Source organism: Homalodisca vitripennis, chromosome 8 (assembly GCF_021130785.1).
Source record: "Homalodisca vitripennis isolate AUS2020 chromosome 8, UT_GWSS_2.1, whole genome shotgun sequence".
NCBI lineage: Eukaryota > Metazoa > Arthropoda > Insecta > Hemiptera > Cicadellidae > Homalodisca > Homalodisca vitripennis.
Window position 1 is genome coordinate 113413796 of NC_060214.1, and position 9420 is coordinate 113423215.

At 30.7% G+C, this 9420-nt stretch overlaps 1 long non-coding RNA gene across 1 annotated transcript; it reads right to left on the bottom strand.

Moving 5' to 3' along the window:
* On the bottom strand, window positions 1–9420 carry LOC124367924. The gene is made up of 2 exons (XR_006922932.1): window positions 9150–9420; window positions 1–5100 (listed from the first exon to the last, which is right to left on the bottom strand). It is a non-coding gene; the product is annotated as an uncharacterized LOC124367924 (long non-coding RNA).

Genomic DNA, 9420 nt, shown 5'->3' on the forward strand with positions numbered 1-9420 from the left:
TTTTGTTATTTATCAACAGTCTATTTATTTCATTATCATATCTTTGTATAGTTAAACCAGTGGTAACATAAATTGCTGCAACTGAGAACTGAGACTCCATCTCCATTACGGAAGCCATTGTGACTACTTATGAACTACAAACATAACCAAACTCCATACTGCGAATAAGGGATAAAAAGCACAGCCATTTATAAAAATAAGATAACTATTGATGACCCTCTTCGTTAGTTGAATAACGTTTTACTTGCGATGAATCAAAATACATTCAACATTTTATTTACAAACACGTACAGTAAATTTTTCCAATTTAAAAAAACTCCAAACTAGAACAAAGTTAATTTGTAATAATATAAAATTCTACTGAACAGTGTACGTTTTCTTGTGTTTAACAATATATTACAAACTAACGTCCTACCACACTTTCATCTATCAGTCGTTTTGAGCCCTCTACCTGAAGGGACGTATTTAAATATAAATTGTATAAAAAAATTACAATAAAATTATTGAGCTTTTTCCTAGTACATTTCAATTAAACTGTGAATCATTTTAACCCTTTTAGTGCTACAGCATTTGACACATTGTTATACGCTAGGTGCAAAATAGATATTTAGAGAAATACGTATTGAAAACCACATTTGTAACTTTGTTTTGTTTCTTCATATAACATTGGAAAATATAAATTTATAAAATATATATTCTGATGTATAAATTCAACATAAACAAATTTATTTAAAATATATGTTATCACTGCAGTATTTTGAGTTTGATTTAAATTACTGATAAACTGTTTTGAACTTTTTGCTTAGTGCTGTTGCAACACAAAATTTAAACATAAAAATTCATTTAGGAAAACAAAAAGTATTGAAAATTTAAATAAATACGTAAATGATTTGCAAAAGTAATAACTATAAATATTTGAGAAAAATATGTATTTGTAATTGTGCACGAACTAATAAACAACAAAAACAGAATATTATAAGTGCACTTGGGATGTGATTATCTGAAATGCAGTTATCTGAAGTTCCGGATTAACCAAAGTGCATTATAACAATTATATTATTTAGCAATAATCCAGTCGTTATTAGTACAAGTGCATTTTAAAATAGAATTCAACTAAAGCTTGTAATAAAGCATGTCTGAGAAGCGGCCCCTACCCCCAACCTTGCCCATCCAGAATATCCTGTTACTCCGGAAGCAACAGCAAGGATCTTTTTAGGACTAAGTACTTTGAGAGTTTCTAAGCTTTTTGTCCTAAACAACAGCTTGTTTCTTACTCAACAAAATTAAACTTAATGCTGTAATACTATTACGTCATTACCTTGCTTTTCGTTTAAATTCAAATTAAAATATTTACCTCAGTTACTTATTATCATTGTATTATATTGTTCATTGTGAACAAAATTGTACCAAGTACAGTTAGAACTGCAGTAAGAAACAATTTTTTTATAGATTTTAGAAAGAAAGCTCGCAAAACTGGGAAAAAAAACTGCTTGGCTTTAAGGAAAATACTAAGTGCAGTCAAAGGGTTAAACTAAATAACAGAATCGTTCACAAGCTGTAGCACTAAAAGAGTAAAACAGTGCACTAGTACAATTATGTAAACCATGTAATTATAATCCATTAATAATCATGTGGCACCTACAACAACAAACTGGGATTAGAGAGACCAGTGAGCTTATGATTTAATTTTTCAACTAAAGTAATTTTTTTTAATTAAAGAATTGAATTGAATGGTCAAGTATGCTAGGTATTTATAACAAATAAGACGATACTTCACTAAAATGTTTCTTGAAAATATTTTCATCACATAATTGTATACTTGCTCGTTGATGTTACAAATTTAGTAACATTACACACCACTTAGTATTAATAAAATCAAGATTCAAATTTTGGTTACAATAGGAAACCTCTGAATGACACAATACACATATATGATTTAATTCTAAGATATGTCCATTTCTCATTTATAATAAGAGAGTAAAAATACACAGGTTACAAAGTTTAAAAATTCTCTCTCCCTCTTTCATTAAACATTACGACAAAATTCTAAGGAGCTACCTAAGCGCCCATTAGCACTTCTTTCTTATTCTAAAGATAGTTAATTCTGTGTTTTATAAACTAATAACAACAAAAAATATATGATAATTCAACTTTTGACATCAAGAGTGCATTGGAATAGCAACCCAACGCACAATAATTACAAAAAAGACTTTCTTTTAATTTTCCGTAAATATGTCACAATAAAATATTCTGGATTTTCCATTCCCGTTTCCATCATAAATGTAACAATTTTAATCGTACTCTTAATAAACTAGAAAACATATACATGTACACAAATCTTATACACAACTATGTAGGAAAAATAATAACAATTTAGATAGATTTAATTAAGGGTGGATTATTTTAAGCTTTTTCAAGCCACTATTACAGTTTGATTTATTTAAAATGTGAAGTGAAAACAAATTTGAAAACATAATCAATTAATCTGAACGATACTGAATATTGATTTGTTACTCACATCAATACCATAAAAATAGTGCATATAAAGGTCTAAACAATTCTTAGTACAAGAAACTAAAAATTAATAATTCGTTCTAATTTCTGATTCAAATTTAGATACGTCACACATTATTTTTACTTATATATTTTTAATAAATATAATATGGAATAGTAAATATTTATGTATCTATGTTTTTTATTCACTCACATTGTAGGTAGCAAGTGTAAAATCACTTGCCAAGCCAAGGAGGCTCTAAGAGGACTATTAAGTTTATCTTTCAAAATAAATATTTGTTATTTACTTTAGTTTGGGTAGAAGGAAGTTACTAGGTTTGCCACTGTTGGGCCAGATGAGGTTGGAATGAGATGAGAACTACAGTACAGTATTCGTAGCTGTAAAATATTTATTTATCTAGGAAGTACCTAAAACGTGGAAGTCTAACGAACTACTGAGCACCAAAAACTATTTAAGTTGGAACATACAAAAATATATAACTGTCACTCACAGTATAAAAAACTCAGTAATCGGTTTTAGAACAAACAAAAAAAACAGCAATGGATTCCAGGTTGAGTTTTCACTTAACACATCAGGTTATTATATTCTAGTAAGAGGTTAGGAGATAAAAGTAAAATAACAATACTTGACTAGACTAATATCGTTCTTTGTTTCATCTTTGGTTGGGTTAATGGTTTCCGTGACTTTCCTATGCTAAACGACATCTGAAAATCTGCCTCAACATACTAAACAACGCACTACCCTTCGCTTTTCGGCGTCTTTACAAAATATAACATTTATAACAATAAAATACACGTTGGCATCTTTATTTCCAAAACTTACACGCCTTTAAGCCATCCTGGTGATGTGGAGCATTTAAAATGCATATAAAACTGTGAGAAAATATAATCATGGTATGTACATAGCGGAAATCTCAAATGTGTGGAATAAAAGCAAATACGAATGATCAACTTGAAAAATCGAAATGAACAGGTGACAATTGTAGAATATTTTAAGGAATGATTTCCTAATACTTACAAAAATAGGTGGAAAACTAACGTATTACATAGCAGTGCAGTGTACGTGTTTTTGTGTGGACTGGAATTTACTCAACTAGTCATTTGATTAGTGCCAAACAATTAAAAGCTTCACAGATTGAAAAATATATTTATTCGAAAAGGATTTAATCGCAAATTGCACTGGAACACTGTACGGCTTTTTCCTGATGTAGTAGGTCTCGCAATTTTGCATACAAAAAATTATTTAAATATGTTTTATCAATTTTTTCTGTGTATCCCAAGGGGTTCCTAAAAAAATTAATTTAACTTAAAAAATAAGCATTCATGTGCCCGACGGGTTACGCGATAGTCTAAGATATTTATTTAAGCGCAGGAACAAATTTAACAAACCACGAAGACATACAAACGCGATAAGGAAATTCATAGCAACGTGTATCCCATCACGCGCTTTATGAAAGCACGGTGTGCACCCGATTGGGAGAAGGTTAATAACTGAAATGGTCTTTGAGCTAGTGGGCACAAAGTCAATACTTCAAATACACCAAACTTTTCAAACCAATTTTGATTCCAAATTCAGTATTAATGAGGCACAGTAAAGATATTTGACAAAAATATTTATTTGTTGGCCAAATACCCTTAATAAACTTTTACCATCTCACAAACTCACTGAAGTCAAGTAAAAAATAAACGAAAAGTGATCAGCCCCTTAGCTATAAAAAATGTACTAATTTCAACGCATTCACACAGTATTTAAGAAAGTAGTCAAACTATGTTGTAGAGACTAAGATGAGGCCACATTTCACCTTAACGAGATTGGATGAGAATTTGTTAATTATAACAAGTACAAATTCCAAGTACTGGGATAATTAATTTCATGTCCTTCACTTCTTATGCCAAGAGTATATTTTTCAGAGCACAACGTGTTATTGCATAATTGTAATTTTCATATGGAATCAAAATCACATGGTAATATAAATTTTGTTTGATTTGGTTGAGAGGTTTTCTTTTTATTACTTAAGAGAAAAAGGGTACTGAAGCATAAGTAAATCTGAACATACCACAGCCAAAACATTGGTTTAATCAGTAAAAAAAATTGTGAGAAAAAGCCAATTCCAACCAATTTTGATGTAGTTTTGGTTAACTATCAAACTTCTTAAGTATACTTGTGTTTAATGCAACCCCAAAGTATGCCAAAAATAGTTTTAACTTAAGTGTTTTTAAAAAATCAGCTGATAGTTTTAAAGTTAATTACAGAAAAGGTTGGAAAAATTCTGAGTGGAGAAATGTCACAATTTGTGGATGTCCTGTGAATCAGTTTTAAGTTTTCAGTATGTTTTATGCCAGTCAGCTGATGCTCGTCAAACAGTACGCAACCTGTTCTGATAATTCTCTGGCACTGCTAGTTGAGGCCCTCACAACAACACCGGTCTTAACTCTAGCCCTAAGTGCCATCACTGTCCTCTTCCTGTAGCAGCAAGTTGTCCCTGGAGGGTGCCGGGCCTTGGGTCAAGATGGCCTTGGCGGAACTGCTGCGCTTTTTACGGCCGGTGAACACTCGGGCCAGCTGCGAAAACTTCTTGCGAGACACTACAACAGGACATAACACGCTGTCAAGATAAATCCATATAGAAATTTCAAGAAGGCCAACTAAATTATGATTTTTACACCAAATGGATACATACCATTGGATTACGCCATAAAACAAATTAATGTAACTGCCCCTACACAGGAATAATTCAACATTTTAATAATTTGAAAATGAGAATTAGATGAACACTGTTAGTTCTTATAATTTAAATGTGAAATAAAGTATCCCCTTTGTTTAACTTTTTTGTGATGCTGAAAATAATATTGACAAATTCGGAAATTGCTCATTAGATACTATAAAATTTGTTTACAATATATTTGTTTTGCTTCTTTTCCCAAAATTGAGGTGGACAAATAAATATTTACAAAAACAATTCTTGTTGTTCATCAAATTAAAGGAAAAACACTAAAGCCAATGCTATTTACAAAAACAGCAAGGCCATTTGAAGTTTTCAAATTTTATGTTTTGGTTCTAAATAATAAAAAGCCTCATTCCAAAACATGTCTGATGGAATTTGATTTACACAACTCTTCTGAAATCATCACTTTCACACCAAATTTTACCTTAAAGTATCAATGAATTTTCCCTTTGTAAAGAGCCCTTAAATGCAACACGGATCAATATAAACTTTTTACTCAATCATCTGCAATTCTTTAATGGAATGTAATAAAAAAACACTGGTTTCCTCTGATGGGTGGTAAGATTTGGTGTTACTACTAAAAAAGGTTGTTTTCCCCCTCCCCCCTCATTTTAGAAAAAAAGGGCATAATAATACAAAAAATACTTTGAAGATACTAGTGTTGCCTTATAATGATAACTTAAGGATTTTTTTGTATCAATTTAACAAGTAATATAACAAGGAAAGAGGTTTATTTTAGTGATTTATAGAAGAATAGAATAGAATAGAATAGAATAATGTTTATTGTCATTTTACAAAATGCATTGACAAAGTCATAAATACACCTAAGTGGCATAGTCAAAAGAGATATTACTCTAATATATAAAAATATAAAAATACTGTACATATATTTTAGGTTTGATGTTAAATAAAACATAATTCCAGTATACAGATGAAAGCTTTAAACCACTAGATTAACAAATTGGAATATGCAATTGGACAATCTAGAAATATATATCATTAATACTAAAAAACTCTGAAAGTTCATAAAATGGGTTCTGTATTAACCAGTTATATAGCTTAGTTTTAAAAATATTTACAGAATACTTATTAACTAGACCTATTAATTTGTTGTAAATCTTTTGGGAAATTAAAATATGACTTTGTTGGGTTTTGCTTAGCCTACAATGTTGCATTACAATATTATTTTTATTTCTGGTATTATGGCTATGTAGATCTCTGCTAAAAGTTTGAGATTGAATATATTTCATAATGTATAATACTGAGTCAAATATATATAGGTTAATAACAGTTTGCAATTCTAGTTTTATGAAAAGTGGTTTGCAATGGTCCAATGGTTGTGCTTGTGCTATTACCCTAACTGCCTTTTTTTGTAAGATAAGAATTTCATTGATTTTAGTGCTATTACCCCATATTACTAAACCGTACCTTATTATAGATTGAAAAAAATGCATAGTAAGCACATTTTATATAGCTTTCAGGCACATATTTCATTATTCGTCTTAGTAAAAAAATTACACGGGATAATCTCTTGGAAATATATTCAATATGAGGATTCCATGTTAAATTTTTATCAATAAAAATACCTAGAAATTTTACACAAGAAGAGAAATCATTTATTATATCATATTGAGGAGTTCGTCTTAAGGTGAATAAAATATTTTGGGTTTTTAATTCATTTAATAAAAAGCCATTTGACCTGAACCACAATGAAGCTTCTTCGACTGTTTCATTCACAAGGTCTTTTAATGCTGCAAAGTCTGTATGACTATTTAAAAAGGTTGTGTCATCTGCATATAACAGAGATTTGGCCTTAACAGCAGTAGGAAGATCATTTATGTGTAGTAGGAATAAAAGGGGGCCCAAGACTGAACCCTGGGGCACTCCACTCTCAACCACTAACTCATTGGACCAGCCTCCATTAATAAGAACTTTTTGCCTCCGATTTTTTAAGTATTCTTGAAAAAACTTAGCAGAAATACCAGTAATGCCATAATAGTTAAGTTTCAATATTAGTTCATTATGTTCAACGCAGTCAAATGCCTTGCTCAAGTCACAGAGAGTGACTTGAGCAAAGGATCCATCCTCAAAAACATCAAGGACTTCTCTAATTAATGTGTCAACAACATCAATGGTACATTTATTTCTCCTAAAGCCAAACTGTGATGAATTAAGATAGTTATTATTTTCTAGATAGGCAACAAGTTGATCATGTACTAAGATTTCTATAATTTTTGACAGTACCGGTACAATTGATATAGGGCGATAGCTTTCAGGTAGATCTCTAGGCCCTTTCTTAAAAATTGGACACAATCTTGACAGTTTCAATTCCTGAGGGAAAACCCCTTCATTCAAACATTTATTAATACATACAGTTAAAGGCTTCAAAAATGTATGACAAATTTTTTTAAACAAATTATTAGACAAATTAAAAATATCTTTGCTTTCTGAGTTTTTAAGTCTTTTGACAGCTTTAGTGACATCTTCAGTTGAGACTTCTGTAAAAGTAAAATCTTTTCTTTCAATATGGTGATTTATAATAAAGCTCATACTATCAATATTAGGCCTTTCAATACTATCCTTTATTTGCTTAACTGAACTAATAAAAAAGTTGTTGAACTGATCTGGGGTGATATTTATGTCTGGTTGAGACGGAAAGTTATTTGTATTTTCTTTTATTAAGTTCCAAGCAGTCTTACATTTGTTTTTACTATTTTCTATTTTCGCTGCATTATGTGCCAATTTTGCATCCTCTATGGACTTTTTATAAATTCCTTTCAGATCAGCGTAGTGTGTGTGAAGCCTATCACAGGCAGAATTTTTTACTAATTTGTGCAGGTACAAAAGCCTCTCTTTCATTTGCGCCAGTTCCTTTGTATACCATTCATTATTATTTTTTTTCATCTTGGTCTCAGAGAAATTTTTTTTCTTTAATTTGGAAAAAAATTCCATTTTATTAATTATGACTGAAAAAAAGACTTGAAAAAAGGTTTGTGCGCACAATACTTTTTTATTATAAAGTAAGATACTCCAATCGTGTGACAATAGGCTATTGATCAGTTCATCAGTAGATGACTGTGGGAAACTGATTATGAAAGGCATTATTTGTTGGTTGTTTTCGTTTAAATTTCGGAAAGTTTATAATGATAAGTTTAAAGCTAAATTAACAAGTTTAGTTGTTTTTTGTTATTTTGAGTAAAATAGTTTCAATAATTGGGTATAGTTAACCCAACTACATGAGTCATTTATGTAATGTGGACATGCTGGTGAATGTAAACATTCAGTTTGGGATTATCAGTGTTTTCCTAAAGGCTTTGGACGGTAAGGAAACATCTGAAAATATTTTAAAATAACCCGAATCAACCTTTTTACTAAGTGATACAATATTATTTCAAGTGTAATTGGTAATCTACAATGAACAAGATTTTTATGTTACTACTGTCAGTTACAGCTGTTTGAAGTGGACCAGTGTTGAATAACACAAGGCCATGATATTAATGTGTTCAGATAAAACTCAATTTCAATACCAATTAATGATGTAAAAGGACCCAATTTTGCAATTCCCACAACTTCAGTTCTTCACTCATAACATGAAATTAACATTAGATATTTAGTTTTACAGCACATTTTTAATAGCCAAAAGAGTTGTAAAAATAATTTGAGTGAACAAAAAAAGTTAAAAAAAAAAACTGCAATGTAGAAAAACATATTTGTTTGTATACCAATTTGTCTGCAATATTCTGTATAATATATTTAACCCTTACCACGCGTATTACGGGAAATCTCGCGCGGTGAAAATGACGCTTCATGCGTATTACGGTAAATCTCGCAATCGAAGTTTTTATTTTTTTTTTTGTGAACTATTGTTTGTAAAACTACCAATAGAATGAGTTAGAATGTTGACCGAACCTCAGAAAACGACTGCGCTCCATGCATTGTTCTCGGCCACCTGTTGCCGATTCGAAACTGGTTGTCATAGCAACTGAACGCCATTCTGACCTGCAGACTGGCGCGTTTTGCGTGGTGAGGGCAACAGTGCTGTTCACGAGATCTGTGCGTAATCTTGTCCTTTGTTGAGTTGCGTGTTTTACGTTATTTCTGAACATTTTTTACAGTTATATTATTTCAACAAATGTAGCTTCAATTTATAACACTTCAAGCTTCAAAGTTTTTAATTCAC